General features: G+C 46.0%; 1 protein-coding gene across 7 annotated transcripts in view; it reads left to right on the top strand.

Moving 5' to 3' along the window:
• The window catches only part of SERPINE2 (serpin family E member 2), a 56,271-nt gene that overhangs the window by 15,957 nt on the left and 23,333 nt on the right, over window positions 1-16,981 (top strand). For 2 of the 7 annotated variants that reach the window (XM_068954991.1, XM_068954989.1), the window contains exon 1: window positions 15,590-15,735. The gene's annotated coding sequence lies outside the window, so the exon portion shown is untranslated. Of the gene's footprint in view, window positions 1-15,586; window positions 15,806-16,981 lie in introns of those variants that run through there. The other 5 variants (XM_068954988.1, XM_068954986.1, XM_068954992.1 and 2 more) reach the window with 5 other exon arrangements.

The raw sequence follows: 16,981 nt of genomic DNA, 5'->3' as shown, positions 1-16,981 counted from the left end.
ACCTGGGAGAAAAGGCAAGGGTCTGCTCACGCGATTTTGTAATACACGGTGAATTAAGAAAGAAGGTTGCCTAAACTAGTCAAACCGAGGCGATACTCAGTGAGCTGTGTATGATTGATCTGAAAATAGTTCTGAAGTCATGCAAATTTTGATAAGTTGCATAAGCTACTTTCAGAAGGCAAAAGGATATAATAATGTAACTTAACTAGAAGAATATAGGTGTCCTGAGGTCTTGAATGTTCTCTGGGTGCTTGCAGATTACAGGAAAAGCTTAGTGGATAAAAAAATAAAATATACCTCTTGTCCTAGCAATAAACAAAATAAACCCCCTTTTTCCCTGTATAAAATCTGACTCCAGAAATACATGTACTGCTAGCAGTAATAGTACTAATCGTAATAATAGTGCTTTAAAGTACTATCAGATACGAAGGTATATTTTCCTTCTTCATAAATACCATATTTTTAAGAGATATTCTGTGATCCAATTAGTGAAAAAAGAGTGTCAAAAGTATATAACTATTTTGATGAAACCGTCTGTGGGAGTGTTTCATTTTTGGACAGTGATGGAATTGTCGGAGAGATTCCTTCCTGCAAGGAAAGGAGCTTCTTCCTGTGGGATGTGCAAAATAGCAGGAAGGCAAAGCTTCAAAATATATTGATCTATGTATAAGTGACAAAGACACTGTCAATCTAATTTTAAAATCAAGACAGGCACTTGTCGTAAGTCCTAATTGCACGAAGCAAGACTCTCTTATGTACTTATTAGGGCTTGTAATGCAGTCAGGACAGAGAACCCAAGTGGGAGATTAATATGGCTTTAATCATACCAAAGGATAGGAAGGAAGGGTCAGAGTTGCATAGTGTAGTTCTCCGTCAGTAGGATTTTTACCAGTTCAGCAGGAGGAAAAAAGGGGCTTATCCTGAATACAGTGAGAAATTTTGGGGAGAATAAAGCTGACAATGATAGTACACAGAGATGTCGTTTTAAGGACAGATTTTTGTGGCTAAACCATAGGGAACAAGGGTATGAAAAGTCCAGCAATAACACTGGTGATAAATATAATACCTTCTTGCACCTAGAAAGCAAAATGAAAAGTGTGCTGTATGATATTTGTGATATTTGTGTGGAAAACTGACTAACAAGCACACGATGTGCAGCTTGGAAGAGCGGTGGGAAAGTACTGGGACAGAAACCCGAGCTTTCATAGAAATTAATCTCATTGACATTAAAAGAACCCCAGTTCACAGATTCGCAGGAGAAAGACTCAAATGCCAGATTTATAATGAAAAAGTAGCCATGATCAAGCCATGAATAGCAAAGCAGCATGGCAAAGGCTTAAAAAATGGCAACATATTGAGGAAAATCTATAGGGTGTATGTTGGCTCCAACTGCAATATTGAGACAGCTGTTGAACTGGAGCCTGAAAAAGTGTAAAATATTGAGAGCTGGTAGCACAACCTCCCTTTCTGAAATACTCGTGTGACAAGTAGAAGAGAAACTCGTTAGGCGGCTGAAAATGCCACAGAACTCATTGCTTCATTTTGTTGGCTACCTGCTGTTACACACACGCACATCAAAAAATACTCAGGAAGATGGGATATAGTCAACTTTTAAAGAGGCTCTGTGGTATGTGAGCACCTCCGCGCTCTGAACTTGCGTTGTTTGACGCTACAGTAAAGAAATGCCACTATTCCCATTTTACAGGCAGGGAGGCAGAGCAAAGCAAATGAAGTGATTTTCTAAAATGTTGCACTGAGAGCTTGTCGGCAGGTCAGGGACCGGTCCCAGGTCCCCTAAGAACTAACTAAATCTTTGGCCACTGGAATGTTTATTGCTGAATTATGAAACAGGTCTGTGTGAATAACCCAGAAGAATTATTCTTTTCTTCTTTGACAGATTTAAGGACTTTAATGTACCACCTCCTTATTCTGTCATGTGCCTATGTGGAACATGTTAGCTCCAACTGCGCTGCATATTTGGTTGAAAGCCAAGTGTGCCTCAGTTCTTCATCTGCTCACTCTTCTAATGTTATAACGTCTCTTCCATCCCATCTCTGCATTGTCTTTTATAAAAGTATGTCTAATCTCACGCAGCATTTAGCACACTGTGATCTCAGTGTTGCAAGGGTGTCTGCAGTAGAAATACTCCTAGTGGTTTCCACTAGCGCCTCTATGGAAAACTTGCACAGCCGTAGGAACAGATCACTAGGTGTTTGAGATTATTCTCAAGAACCTTCGCTAAGTATTCACCAAGAATAGGGAGAGAGCTGTTAACACTCCAGAAATACCAAGTGAAGGTTTGAATGCCAATCCAGAAAAGGAGTTGAAAAAATTGTAGATGATTTATCAAGGGCATATTGGAGAAGTGTGAATAGAGATGTTGCTGTCACAGTATATCTTATGGTGTCCAATATTGCAATGACTGCTTACAGGTTTCCAGTTAGACTCAGCAAAGTTTGCTGGAATTGCCAGTGTTGAAGGAGTCTATATGAAATGGATACCAAAAGGAAAAATGTGACAAGCCTGAGGACAGTGGAATTTGAGTTTTTTGGAAAAGTACTGACGGAGATTATTATTAAGAGAGGGGTAAGAGGAAAATGGCATTTTATCATCATTCCATTTATCTTTGGGGAAGTTCTCCTGCTCCCCAGCTCCAGAAACCGAGGCATACAGAGAGGACAGACGTCTGGTGCAGGAGTGCTGAGTGGTCCATTGCCGTGTGGCTGGCAGGGACTGAAGGAAGAGCATCCATGACTTTGGTTTCCTCCACTTCAACACTGTTGGTTGCAGAGGCAACCAGGAGGTGTCCAGGCATGCAAAGGAAGCTGCTTATTCCAAGAATAGGTGTTGGTAATAATATATAAAAAGTTACTTGGGAAGATGGTTGCATAAACAAAGAAATGTTTTAACCTCATGTAAGATACAAATTACTGAATGTAATATTTAAGAAAGATAAATGCAAAACCCCAAAGAACTGCTGGCACTGCATGAAGCTGTATGTGAGCTCAGTTCTAAGTTACTTGGAAATGACTTTTAGCTTTTGCTACTCTATTATCTATCATCTGCACTGTTTTGACAATAACTTACTTAACATAAATCGGAGACAACTGTTCTGAGGGATCTGTGTGTGCAAATTAGGTGCTCAGTCCAAGTCCAGTCTGTTGTCTAGCTGGCCATGTGTGTGCACAGATGTCAGTTTTGTGAACACAGTTGCTGTGTTAGTGCCAGGAGACACGGCGTGAACAATTTGTGCAGGCACGTATGCAAACAGATAACTAGAAAAGCTAGTCCTGAAAGCATGATGATTATTATTAGAGATGTAATTCACCTTGGATCTGTTTAATAGTAGCATTTCAAAATGAGTCACTCCTAATGATTAAAAAAAGGCATGCAATAGTTTGTCCTCACGTGTTCGGTTCATTTTGAATGCAGCAAACGGATAGTAAGCTCTTATTCTCTGCCTTTGATCCTTGGGTAACCATTTATACCTATGCAAACTGGATTCTAAATGCTGCAAAATTGCAATTCATTCCCTCCTGCATTGCTCTGCTGGTGTGAACAAACCACTTCTGAAAAGTGAAGATCCGCTGTTGATGTATGGCTGCCTGACACTAATTTTACATGTGCTAAAAGCCTGGGGTCAGACTTCCAGTATTTGACTGAAACGCTCAGGTTTGGCAGAAATGTCTTTGTTTTGACTCTGAAAGCAAGCATACCCCGCAGACAATTCCAGGCTTTTGATGAAAGTAAGCACTCAATACAAATGATGTAACATTAGATTGCTCAACACATGACATGAAAAAAGCTTATAGAAATTAGGTATGTGAAGATTCATTGAGATAAACTGTGGCAGGCTAGCCGGAGTTCTGTTTGTAGGGGAAAGGACCACCCGCAGAAAGCAGAGCCCAGAGCATCAGCACCAGTGCTGGTCAGAAGTGACAGTGAAAAACAGTTTTTCTGGAACTAAAGGGAATTGGAAGTGCTCTCAGAAGAAATGGATGCATATGAGAGGCTGATGCTTTGAGCTGTCTCAAAGTTATTTTGAGCCTCATTTCTGGCCTTTCTCTTGCAGGTTATTAAAAACAATGGTTTGCTATATGCCATTTATTCAGCATGAGTGATTGTTCACTCTGAACAAATGCCAGCCACAGAGAGTAGATATAAAGGCACTGGGCAATATCGCTGGTGTCTGAATGAGTTGGGGAGTTCCTAAGAAAAGCTGAAGTTGCTTTATGCAGCTTATTGCCATCTGAATTACCATCCTGGACCCGCTGGGTAACAGGCAAATTGCCAAAAATAGCTTCCTCTGATACTGCGGGACAGGAGCGCTGATAACATAATGATAGTGCTAATGCATGCACCTCGCGTTGCTCCGCGTGCCGCTTGCCCCTTCCGTCAAGAGTGCATAATTACACGAATCCTCAATGGGGAAACTTAATTGCAGTCATTTTAAGCTGGGTAGACATTTTAAATGGTGCTCTGCTCTGTGACTTCTGAACTGCAAAATGCACCACCTGAATTATAGATATCTGGCTACTTCAAGGCATTTTGACTAGAGGGAGATACGTCTACATTTTGCTACAGAAATACTGCATTTCAGCAAAGTTTAACAGAAATCCCAATCCATGTATTTAGATCTTTGAGCAGCAAACTCAGCAGATAAGTGGAAACAAGCCAGCATTTCTGTGGTGACTCCTTCTCCTCAAGCACTGACAGCTTTCTAAGCGCTGTCATGCCAAAGGAAAGCACAGGGGCTGCAGCATCAAACATTTCTGAAGTGCTGTCAAGTCCAGTCAGGCTGAAGAAGCCTGAGCCAGGGCACATCATTGCCAGTGCGCCAGATTTCTAACTTAAACCCTTATCCATTGGACCCAGCCTGCATAACTGGAAAGCAAAGCAACAAACTCCACCTGACAAAAGTGGACGGAGGAAAGCCCAAACCAGAACAAACTAAAAGCTGCAAGTACAATATATATTCTTTCAGCACTGTTAAAAAAAGAGGACTCTTATGCGGCCAGGGGAAGCCTATGCAGTCCTGGGCACAGATCAAGCTTGGAAATCAGTTTATGACCCCTCTTATAGAGGGTGTTTGTGACAGACTGAAACATGTGGTAGAGGGCAGAGCTGTCTGCCCAGCACAAGGAAAAAAAAAAAAGACATATATTTTTTTTCCTTCTGGATGAGGTGACATGATACAACCTCCGGTTCCTTGTGTCCTGTCTTGGTTAAGGGGTAGCTATGTTTTCCAGTCGGCTGGGCTATGCGTTTGAGTTAAAAAGGTGCTGACCCAAGGGAAAGGTCTAAGGGAGAGGTTTTCTTAGGCTAGCCCATGAGCCCACCAGCTTACATGTGGTTGCAAAATGCAGACAGTGGACGGAGCCTGGAGATGGAAATGTGTCCCAAAGCACTATTACGATGGCTGCGGGCACGGTGTCACTGTCTGTGCAACCACAGCAATACAGATAGCTGCAGCAACATCCTCTCTTAAGGAAGGGGCACTGATGCTCTTCAGGCCCCAGGCAGGCCCAGGCTGAGAAAGCTGCTCTGGGCTGGCTCCCTATACAGTCAACAAAGGGAAAGTGCTCCTCTAGAGAGCAGTTCAGATCCATAACTTCACTTCAGTGTGCTTGATTGCTCCTTGAGGGAGATGTTGGCTGGTCTAAATGTCTGGTCTTCTCACTGCTGGCACCTATAAAGGATCCTGGCCTCAGACAGTCTGAACACCTCCCTTAGCTCTCCTGATGCTGGGCCAGGACATGGGCCGTGCAGGCTCTCTTTGCAGGGAAACCACAGAAATGTGAAATGGCTCTGCCCGTATGAGAAGGTGGTGTTTCCCCCTTCTGTCCCTTCAGCACAACAGCCAAGAACCGGCCCGTCCTACAACTGTTCTTTCTATGCTTCCATCAGGTAAGAGAAAATAATTCAGAGTCTGACACTACACAAGAAAAATGACTGACGGCATAACGTAAGGAAGCCAAAGGAATCATCCTTCTGCCTTCCTGCCATCTGCCAAAACCTTGGAAAGAGGGAGGCTGCACTGGTGCAGCAGGGCTAGGGGCAAATGGGAGGCAGCTCCACCAGCGAGCTCTGCGGACGTGGGCTGCCGCCTGGTAGCGCTGCCCACATGCAGCAGGGCTGGCCTTGGCCATCCTGCCAGGGCTTGCCTGGTGGTGCTCCCAAAAGGGCCAGAAATAAATGAAGCTGCTTGTGGCGGAGGTTAACCACAGGGCAGGAGCATGGGCTGCATCTGGCAACGCCACCCGTATCCTGTGGGATTGACACTGCAGACCCCAGCAAAGCTGCTCGGTGCCCCGTTTTCCCCTTTCGCTATGCATTGATCCCTCCCAGAGCGGTCCTGGGCAGACTTCTTCCAAAGGCAGCTGCAGATTGTTCCTAACCAATGCAGAGCACTTAAACTTCAGCCTGGTCTAATTTAAATTTGGCTACTGTAATCTGCAAAATGCTTGTCTCGGGTTTTTGACCTTTCCTTTCACCCATCTGATTAATCTACAAACTTGTACTTTTATTTACTAGTCGCAGCACAAGGCGAATGGGCCCTGTAGACTTGAGGGCAGAACCACTGTGTGGGGTAATATATATCACGCTTCCCCGAGGAAAAGCTTCAGCATCTTGCCTCCAGTCTTGCTGTTATGAATGCACAGAGCAAGGTTTCAGCCAAAACCCCCACTTAAGGCAGCAGATGCCAGTTGCGTAAGAATGGATGGGAGGACAAACACACTTTTGCTCCTTGGCAATTGTTGTCTTCTTGCCTGTTACCTTTAGAACAACATGCTAACTAGTCATACGATTCTGGGCTTATTTAACTAACCTCAGGCCATCCAGTAACTGTCACCTTGTCACAGACCATTAGGTTCCTCCTGTTGCTGTTTATTTGCATGATGAGATTTCTACAGTCTTGTTAGATACCTATGAGTGAATAAGCACAGAGTTGCTTATGTCCAAAAGAGCTTACAACATCTGCTTATGTATACTAAAATACAATTCTATTCTCTTTCATGATTAAAGGTGTTTATTCTGTTATTGATATTGTAAAAATTATCTCCTGAACCTTCCTGTTTCTTTTTTCTTTTGAAAGAGCTGCTATCTCTGATAAAGTTTTTTTTTCAATTAAAAGGCAACAATCTTTTAAATTCCATGTAGACTTTTATATGTATACACCATATGGCTGGTAGTTTACATTTGAGTCCTAATGCACAGTAGCAACTAAATCTACAAGAATTAAGATTTGTTCTCCTCTTCTGCTGTTACACACTGTCAGTCAGACCTCCAAAGCAGACTGGGGCTGCATCTCAGAAAATTAAAACAATAATTTACAATTTAGCCTGAAGTTATTAAAAACAAATCCCACCCCTTTCTGAAAGAAAAGGTTTGGCATTGTAAACTATTCAGTCTGCTTTTGCCTTGTATGACTTCAGAAACTGTAGCCTACGTTCCACCTTTGAGAGGGGTTGGGGGAAAAGGCCTTTCCCATCATCTCTCAGACTATAGTGATGTGCCTTAATTATCACTTAATCCTTAAAGTGTGGAACCAGGTTCTCCTGTTAATAACAGCTGCTGCAGCACAAACTGACACAAGGGGACACCTGTACTAAACCATGGGCAAGAGCCAAACTCTCTAACCAGGCAGGAAGAACATCCCAGTCCTGAAAGAAACTGCCCTGGAACGCAGAAGAGGATGGAAACCCCTGAGACACCAAATGGAGGTGGGAAGGGTGGAGACGTAACTCGGGAAAATAGAAAAAAAGAATCAGATTCTGCTAAGCTGTAGAGACCTAGAGAGGTCTTGAAAAGCATGACAGAAACAGCAGAAGCTGGAGATCATCAGAGTGATCAGAATTGAAGTGCAGACAGGAAAATAAAGTAACTGGAAGGAAAATACAAAATATCTTGGAAAGAAAGGCTATGCATTTAAAAATCTATCCTTTCTTATAATGAGTAAATAAGAAAAGAAATAATAGTGTTTTCAAAGTAAGACCTGCAGTGTTTTGATTTGTTGAAAAGCAGGAGACCTTTACTTCAAACCACAGACTATCTGATTTGCCATTTTCTTTGTCATTTTGGCAAAATGATGGAAAGCATGAGTCTGTTTTATATCATTTAGAAGGCACAAATCCAGCAAAGAAAGATCTCCGATCAATATTACTTCAGCATGTCAGACTCAGAAGTTAGTCTGCGCTTTGGAAAAAGGCTAGGTCAGGTTTAGCTGACTTGCAGAGAGGGAAGTATGTTCTTGTATAAAGCTGTAAGCCTCACTTTTTGGGGCTGACAACAGTGGTTACGCTGATGTATGAAGGAGAAGCCAGGTTAGGTCAGGGAGGCAGAAGCACGGTAGATAGCATTATACCTTGGCTGCCTGCTGCTGCAGTCCCTGCCTGCCTGGATGGCCAGTGATTACAGGCTGCAGCTGCTGGTTCCTTCAGGCAGTGGGTTAAACCTTTGGGGAACCAAAGCTATTGCATTTTTCTTCTGGACTCTTAACGGTGTACTTTAAAGGTACGTGCTACTGGCTGACTACGCCATGCGCTCGTAGCAAGTATTAGCAGTAGCCCGTTTCATCCAAGTGGGTTGAAGTCAAACCCTGAGCCTTGGTCGTCTCTGCAGGCCTCTGAAAGAGTATAGTCTTTTTAATTGATTTGAAATTCTTGGGCTGAATATAAACTTCTCTTTAGACCTTATCCTCAGAGGATACAAATTCTTGTGAGGCCCAAAAGTCACTTGGATGGGAAAACAAAACGTGACAAAAATCTGGAGTCTTAATCTGTAAGTCTCTAGGAAGAACATTAGCTTTTCATTGTTTCCTTATCAGTAAAATACAGGAAGTAGTCCCAACTGCCCCACCTCTACAGCTTCCCATTATTTGTCACAAGAAATGCCGCTCTTTGATTTACTCCTGCAAATAGATTATGCAAATACATCCCAGAATTCAGTGTATGGAATATATCGAAGCCCTGTTCAACCAACTGCAAGGTACCTTCACGGGAAGCTAACTCAGACTGTGAACTAGTCATTCTAGGAGAAAACAATGCAAAGTATTGTAGTAAGAGCTGAGAGTATGAAAATGTCCACGTAGCCTCGGAAAAATGGCTAATCAGAAAGTGGTCACTACAGCTGGCAGGCAAGTACATTTTGCAAATACTTGTTTTATAAGTATTTACTTTAAAAAAAATTTCAGATAAAAGAAACCCTAAAACAGTGAATAGAAACTTGAAATTTGAAATTCTTGTGCTTTTTTTCCCCTAGTATTTCCTGTTGCTTCTTTTTTGCTTTCTCAAATCAAAAGAAATGAAGAAACTAAAATCTAGAAAACTGGCTCAGACAGAATGAAAAACCAAGGCCAGGTTTCCAGAAGAATGTGTCAGTAAGTAAGAAACCTACAGCTAGTAACCAAAATGCCTGGAGCTGTTGTCAAGTTTTCTTGAGTAAACTATGTATTGTGTACTTGCTGAAGACCAGAACCAAAAATTCACTGAGACCACAGATCTTGCTGTAGATTATGCCTAAAAGCCCAACTAATGTTTTATGCCTCTTCTTGGTTCATATTCAAAAGCTTTTATTTGTTTTTATTCATTCCTTATTCATGCAAAAAAAAAAAAAAACAGTGAATTTAATAGGTTTTGCATACAGACTTTATTTCTCATTTGTTAGAGAGCACTTCCTCCAAACTGTAGAGAAATCACTTCCCAGCATAGAATAATCTGCACTGATGTGGCTCAGATTTAATATTTAGTAAAATTTTTTCCTCTCTTGGACAACTCTGAATTTCTTTAGGGCAGTGAGTCATTTTGGTAGTGGCATCAAACTTGACTTATTTACGTTATATGGCAAAACAACAATAACAACAAAAACTTTCCTAAATTTGAAAATATCACTGAAAAGAATAAAAGCACAATTGTCTGCAGCCGTTATGGCTGCCCTAATTTGAATCATATGTGAAAATGCTTTGTTAATGCCTTTGTTCTTTTACTCTTCATTGGCAATAAAACAAAATAAAACAGAAAGCCCTTTCTTTGTTCTTTTTCCTTTATTTGTTGCTTTTATATCTGGTTTTGGAAGAAACTGGCCTTGTGGGTTAGCAATTATGTTGAAATACTAGAGCTCCGGGGTCACTTCCACTGACTTCCTGAATAACCATGGACTGACCACCTTACCTCTATTGCTCTTCTGTAAAATGGGAATACTACTACTTTGCTCAGAGGGCTATTGCTGGAAAACCTATTTATTGCTGCAAGGCATCCGGCTACCAATGCAAGGCATGTATATTTCGCATGTCTCATTACAAGTATTTACTGTGTAGAGTTTAGGCTAATAAGCCCTGATGACGATTCATGAGGATATGATGATTCATAACAGGAACAAATTTGAATAGATTTAAATATGCAAATGTGAAAGAAATGTCTGTGGCCTCCCAGTACTCTTTGAGATGTAACTGTGAGAATTCCTTTAGTTATAACCCTGGAAGTCTTCACGTGGGATTGCACTGACAGGGGCCACCGAGAAGGAGCAAACCAAGGATCGCTTTATCTGGTTTTCTGTCAGTCAGCCCCAAAGGCTGCAGCCCCACATTACGGTGCTGGTGCAAATTTCAAGGTGGTTGGTGAAATGCCTTTCATTAACGTGCTCCTCTGTTTTTAAGCCCAAGCAGAAAGCATATCCCTGAATGTTTTGTACCCGTAGTCTTTTTTTGTCTGCTTTTTAAAGCAAACTTTTCTGAGTTCAGCTTTCTTTTTTCACCCATCTTATTTCCCTGTTTAGAATGCGATTTACAACTGAATAACAAAATGTTATGGGCTGAGGAGACAGGGCACTTTCTATAGCAAGAACAGGGCACTTCCCCACTCTAATCGTCTGCTTCTGCTTGGATGTAGATAGTAAATGATGGGCCGCATAGACTGAACTTCATCTCCAGGAAACGCACGTCAAAGGAGTTTAAGCGCTGCGCCCTGCCCACGTGGAGGGAAGGTAATTTAGGCTTGACATGGCAGCGCTGAGTTTTCACAGAGCTCCGAAGAACTGCAAACGAGATCTGTCGCCCTTTGGCTGGATGCTGAGGGAGCCCGTGCTTTGGAATAGGATCTCTACAGTAGCAGATTGTAACGTTCCCAGCTTGGAGTAACAGCTCTCCTTCCGACCAAAAAAAGAGCGATGTTCGTTCACGTCGTCCCCCTCGTCGCTGAGCTCAGTCTCTCCCAGCCTGGGGAACGAGGCTGTTCCCTGGCCCGTGGCCGGGCGGGCTCAGCCTTGCCGGGGCCGTGGCCAGCCTCCGGGCTGCCACTGCGTTGTCTGTACTTGGGGCTGGTCCCCCTGCCCCGCTCCCCAGAGCTCGCTGGCTTGCCCATGCTTTTCTCCCTCTGCCAAGTCCACTTTGCTGCCTGCTTTCAGGTCTGGAGCTGCTCAGCCGCCTGCTCTTTTTACAGCAGCCCAAGCAAGCAGGAACAGTCGAACCAACAGTGAAACTTTGCCAGCTCTGGCCGCTTGCGTCCTGCCACCTAAACACAGCGCGTAAAAGGGGCAACCAGCTGCTTTGTTGCTGGAGCTTGGCCCCTTCAGCCACACAAATCGAAGGTAAGGCGGAAGAGCCCATTGCCCTTTCTTAACGTTACTACAGCATCAGAAGGAGATGGGGCTGAAGGAGCTGCGAGTTGTGCGCGGGCCTGGTCACAGCAAGTTTGTGTACCGACAGTTTTACAATCTGCATATTTAAAATGCTAAGAAAGTTCGGTGTAGCGGTTCTCCTTTATCCAGTGCAGAGTTAAGGGACACAGACCACGGCCCAGCTCCAAGAAGTCACCAAGGTAGTGCAGTGCAAAAGAGCAGAGGAGATGCGGAGGACAAAAGCATCCTTTGCCCACCCTAAGGATTGTTCCTGCCCTTTATCCAGCGGCTGATTAATGTAAAATACAAAAGCAGCCTGCTCTTCCAAGCAGGGAGTGGAACTGCAGTCTCCACCCTCCCGAATAAATGACTTAAATATGAAGTTACAGCACCATGTTCTTCTTTTCTTTCTGTCTGATCGAATGCATTTTTAATTCTTTAATGCAAAATAGGACAGCATCGACATGAGAATATAAGAGCTCTGCCTTGCTCCAGGAAAAGCCTCCGACACGGCGGCTAGAGAACTCCCCTGGGAACACGAGCAACTCTCCTGCATTTGGGGAAACTAAAATCACACTCCCTGCGGTCTGAGCGAAAATCTGGCCACTGACTAACTGGACGAAGAGAGCGTTACTTCCTCCTCTGGCTGTGTTTTGGGACACACTGGCAGACACCACTGCGTTTTGTACCCGAGGCAGTCCTGGTAGCAGCTCGGAGGATGCTTACCCAACGAGCAGACACCGGCAGTTCTGTAAGTAAGGGGCTCGCGGGCAAGAACAAAAGCCCAGCTTTAGTCACCCAAGGCATATGAACCTCTAATAGTCTACAGCATACCTTAGCAAGCCACTGGTCAGTAAGAATTGCCTTATACCCTCCTGACTATATGAAACATAGAGGAGTTTCCTGACCTTCCAAAAATAAAATAAAAATTGGATGCGCTGTTTGCTCCAGCCATCTATTGGATACGTGCAAAACGTTTCACAGTCACTCCCCCTGAGGGGCTACGGCGACCCGCTTTGCTGTTTTCATTGCAAGCTTGATATGACCTAGGTCACTGACACTTTCTAGTTAAATTGCTTTAGATAAATCCATTGAAAGCCAATAAATAAATAGGAACGTGGCTGATTGGAAATGTTATCTTATTCCTGTCACCGAGCAAAAGCAGCCAGCAATCTACAGTGCTTTCGGGGTGAAACCAAGCACAAACTTTTTAATCCTCAACCCAGAGCTCACCTAAAAGATTTAGGGCCAAATATTCCCTTTATTTACACCAGTGTAAATTTAGGGAAGTTTCATCCAAGTTAACGTACAGCGGGTGGTGTATTTTGCCTCAGATCTCATTACTTTTTGGGCTTTCATTTATATTCAGCCACCGTGTGTATACACATATACAAAACAATAATTTTTGCCAGCAATGAGAAGAGAGTGGAGTTTGCTATATAAATCAGTATTTCTCAGTCTACGCACCGCAACCCCTGAAGGGGTTATAAAAACCATCTGGGGGCTTGTGAAGCACTGAAAATTTTATAACAATCTAAAGCAAAGAAAATGTCATTTCTTCCACTCTCCATATAGCAGCGCCGTTCTTTTGGCAACCTGTCAAAACTATACATGAAACAATAAATTCTATGGGCTTATCACTTTTACCATATTTTTTTTAACTTTTAGCTTTATAAAACATGTATGGGAACTGTGAAGTTTCTTTCACTTTTAATATAGGATTCCCACCCTGAACTGCTTGAGAAATGGTGCTGTAAAATTTTTAGCCTCAAAAGATGGTCGCTCTCATTAAGGGCCTCTGCCTTAGTCTTCTCCTAAGCCGCTTGTTAAAACTACAGCCTATTTTGTCAAGCTTAGGCTTGTTTGTGTTTGAGTGAGTTTTTCTATTTTACCATGACTTTCTGTCTGTCAGCCTCCTCTTTATGGCTACACCATAGAGAAGCACATCAACCTTTCCCTCTGCGAGAAGAGGTATTTTGCTTCCAGTGGAAAAGCGGGTGAGATTTCCGGTATCCTCATTAGCAGCCTGGCGTCTGGTTTGAAACCTGCCCTTTCTACGGCGAGAGCCCCTCTGAAGAACCTGCGTGCTTCTAAATATAGCCTCGCAGCACATGCAGCTTGCCAGGGATTTATTTTTTTCTTTTATGCACGCATCTTTAATTAACGCACACCTCTGTGCATAGGTACTTATGTACAAAGTGAATTCAAATAGCAACCAGGCACATCCCACGTACCCACACAAAAACAAATCCCAGCCAAATCCTGTAATGCCTCCTGTGGCTGAGTTTCTAAAGCGCTTTAAGCCGGTCTCGCTCCTGGCTGCCGTGGGCCTGTCCCCTTTGTAGTTCCACTGGCTCCACCATTCATTAAGTCCCTCAGAAGGCTACTTGAGAGAATAAATTTAGATTTCTTTCTTTTCTCCCTGCCATATGGAGATGGATCGCAGAAGGGTCTGGCAAGCAACAGAGCTGGCAACCCAGGTGAGGCGCAGGGACCCCCAGGAAGCAGAGGGTGGCGGGGGAAAAGGGAGAGAGCGGGATGGCTCTCCTTTTGGCAACAGTGAGATACGGTGAAACCCTTGAATTCGACTATTCTTCCCTGCTGCTTGAATTATTTTTGATGCAAAATAATACATGTTGATACCTTGATCTTTTCAAAAAGCGTTACTAGTGAACTGTTTAACGGGTACCCATTTGGTCACTGAAGATGATTCATTACTGAGAAGAAACAGTGACTTCTTACCTGGTGGAGAAGTGGCTGCCCACTGCGACTTGGGTTTATGGCCGTGGGCTCCTACGGCAACGAGAAAGGGAAGGAATAACGCTGCCTTCTGGCAGTGCTTCCTTAGCTTCGTTTCAGCCGGCCTGGCACTGTGCTGCCCGGAGCGGCTCGAGACAAAACTCAGCATCCTTTCCGGGTAATCTGTCTGGAAGGCAGCTCCCCTTAGCAGGGCCTTGTTTCCTACCAAAGACAGCCTACCAGTTTGCATCTGCAAAGCCGGGATTCAGGTCCGGCTTGTGTGTTGGCTTCAGCCTTCGGCTAGGTTTCTGCTCCCAAAACCTCTGCCGAGCTGGCTAGCCATGGTTTTTAGCCCAGTTGTACCAAAAGGTTACTAAAACCACGCAGTAACGTTCGGCCAGGTCGTTTTCGTGACGCTGAGGCGCTAGGCAGCCGTCCATACCTGTTCATGAGTGAAAATTGACACTCCGAAGGTGCCCTGCTAAGAAAGAGCGTGATAATCATTACGCAAAAGGTTTTTTTTTTTTTTAATTGAAATAAACCTCTCTTTGCAGAAGTGATGGCATGAAGCATGTTAGGAGGGGGGAAAGAGGGCATTTTTAAATGAAACGAGCAAAGTCGAGCCAGGTCGGCGCTTCAGCCCGGTCGCGGCGGTCGCGGCGGGGGGTGAAGCCGGCGCCGACGCCCGGTGCAGGTCGGCCCTCAGAGGGCCGCCACCTCCGCGACACTGCTGCTGGCCGGGAGACGTTTATCATCCAGAAGAGTCCAAAATCCTGAGGGCAAGAATCGTGGTTTATTACATACTTGTCCTGTTTCCAAGCCGGACGGTGCCGTGCATGTGCAGTTTGGGAGGGGAGAGAGTCGCAGACCAGGAGCGACCGGCGCTCCGGGGACGGGAGTGTCCTCCCCGACCAGCGGCTGGCCCGTTCGTCTGGGGCAGCCCCGTCTTTGCTATAAACAGCGGAAAACGCCTGCGACGCCTCGCCGCCCGCCAGCCGGCTGAGCCCTCCCGGGCCGCGCCGCGCCGCGCCGCGCCGCGCCGCGCCACGCCGCCCTGTGACGAGCGGGGGCGGCCGGGGGGCGCCATGTCACCCGCCGGCCGCCGGGCGGGGCGCGGTCGCCGCGCTGCCCTGGCCGCCGGCTCGGCGGGGCGGGGCGGGGCGGGGCGGCCGCCGGGCGGCTCTGCCCCGAGGCGGCGCGGCCGCGGGGCTCGGCGCGGCTCGGCGGGGCGGGCGGTGGCGCGGGGCGGGGCGGGGCGGCCGCGGGCCCTATAAACGGCGGGCGCCGCCGCGCTGCGCGGCTGAGGGGGAGTCGCGTTGTGTCGCGTCGCGTCGCGCCGGGCAGGGGCCGCGCGCTGGAGCCCGCCCGAGCCGCCGAGGGGAGGTGAGCGCGGGGGCGGCCGTTAGCGCTGCCCGCTCCGCCAGGGCGCGGGGAGCCGCTCTGCCGCCCTGAGGTGAGGCGGGGAGGGAGGGGGCGGCGAGGGCCCGCGGCCGTCGGCATCGGGGGGAGGGGGGGGCTTCTGCGCGCTGCTTATAGCCCCGGTCTGGCGGCCGCTCTGCTGCCTGCAGGAGGTGGGGGCGTGCTTCCTGCCCCCCCTCCTTTGGGGGGGGGTGAAGGTGTTAAGTACGCTTCAGCAGGGTTTGTTCTTTGGTCTCTGGTTTAAAATGGTTTCTGATGCCTTGACTCGGTGCTGCGCGGTGCCGCGGGACCTCCGCGTTGCGCTGAGACCGCCGGAGGTGCCGCCCGGCTGGCGACTAGGTGCCGAGAGGCGACGCCAGGTTCCTCCCGAAGCTCAGCCCAGGCGCTGGTGGGCGAGGGGCCCCCGAGCATGAGTTTCCCTTTCCCGTACCGTCACATCATCCGAAACACAGTTTAGTTTCTGTGGGTTTGATTGCCTTCTTGAGCAACTTCCTGAAACAGAAACCTGATTGACTGATTCTTCTAACTGCATTGAAAAATGACTTCCTCCTCCTCTCGCTTGACTTTCTCTTGGGTGAGCACTGAGTCATGTGTTACCCCTGCTCTTCGCCGGGGCTCATTAGGAACCTGTGTCGGTAGTGACCGTTCACAAAACGCACGTAGGTGTGAACAGCGGTGCTGCCGGGGAGCTGGGAGAACGGGAGCATCTGCAGAGGTAGGGTAGCAGTCCCCAAAAGCCGCTGTGCGCTCGCTGAGCGGTCGGATGAGCGTGTAAACCGTGTGAGGTGAAGACCACCGCAAGTACAAAGGGTTACGTACGTGAGCTTGACTGCGTACAAGATGTGCGAGCTTGGAATTGCAGCGTTTTTGTGGCACCTGATAAACAAACCTGTGAGCGGAGCAGCTGTTTGGTGCAGAAATGAACTTTGTGTAATGGGTGCTAGTTGGCAGTTTAAAAGAAATTGTGGATGAGTCCTGTGTCAAGTGATCTGTCAGTGAACTTTGACAGTACTCTTAAGATGCTGGGAAGCTGCTTATCTAGACTTTACCCTTGCATCTGCTGCCTAGGTATCTGGATGTTATTTGAAAAAAAAAACCCTTCTCTTTGCTTAGGATAATGATGATATGACCCATCACTATAGAGAACTGCCTACATATAGATCAATGTACCTCATGTGGGAGACGAAATAAACTCGTGTTAGTACAAAAA

The sequence above is a fragment of the Struthio camelus genome, chromosome 9, assembly GCF_040807025.1.
Source record: "Struthio camelus isolate bStrCam1 chromosome 9, bStrCam1.hap1, whole genome shotgun sequence".
In the NCBI taxonomy this organism is placed as follows: Eukaryota; Metazoa; Chordata; class Aves; order Struthioniformes; family Struthionidae; genus Struthio; species Struthio camelus.
The sequence above is the reverse complement of the archived record's forward strand: the minus strand, read 5'-3'. Positions and strand labels throughout refer to the sequence as shown.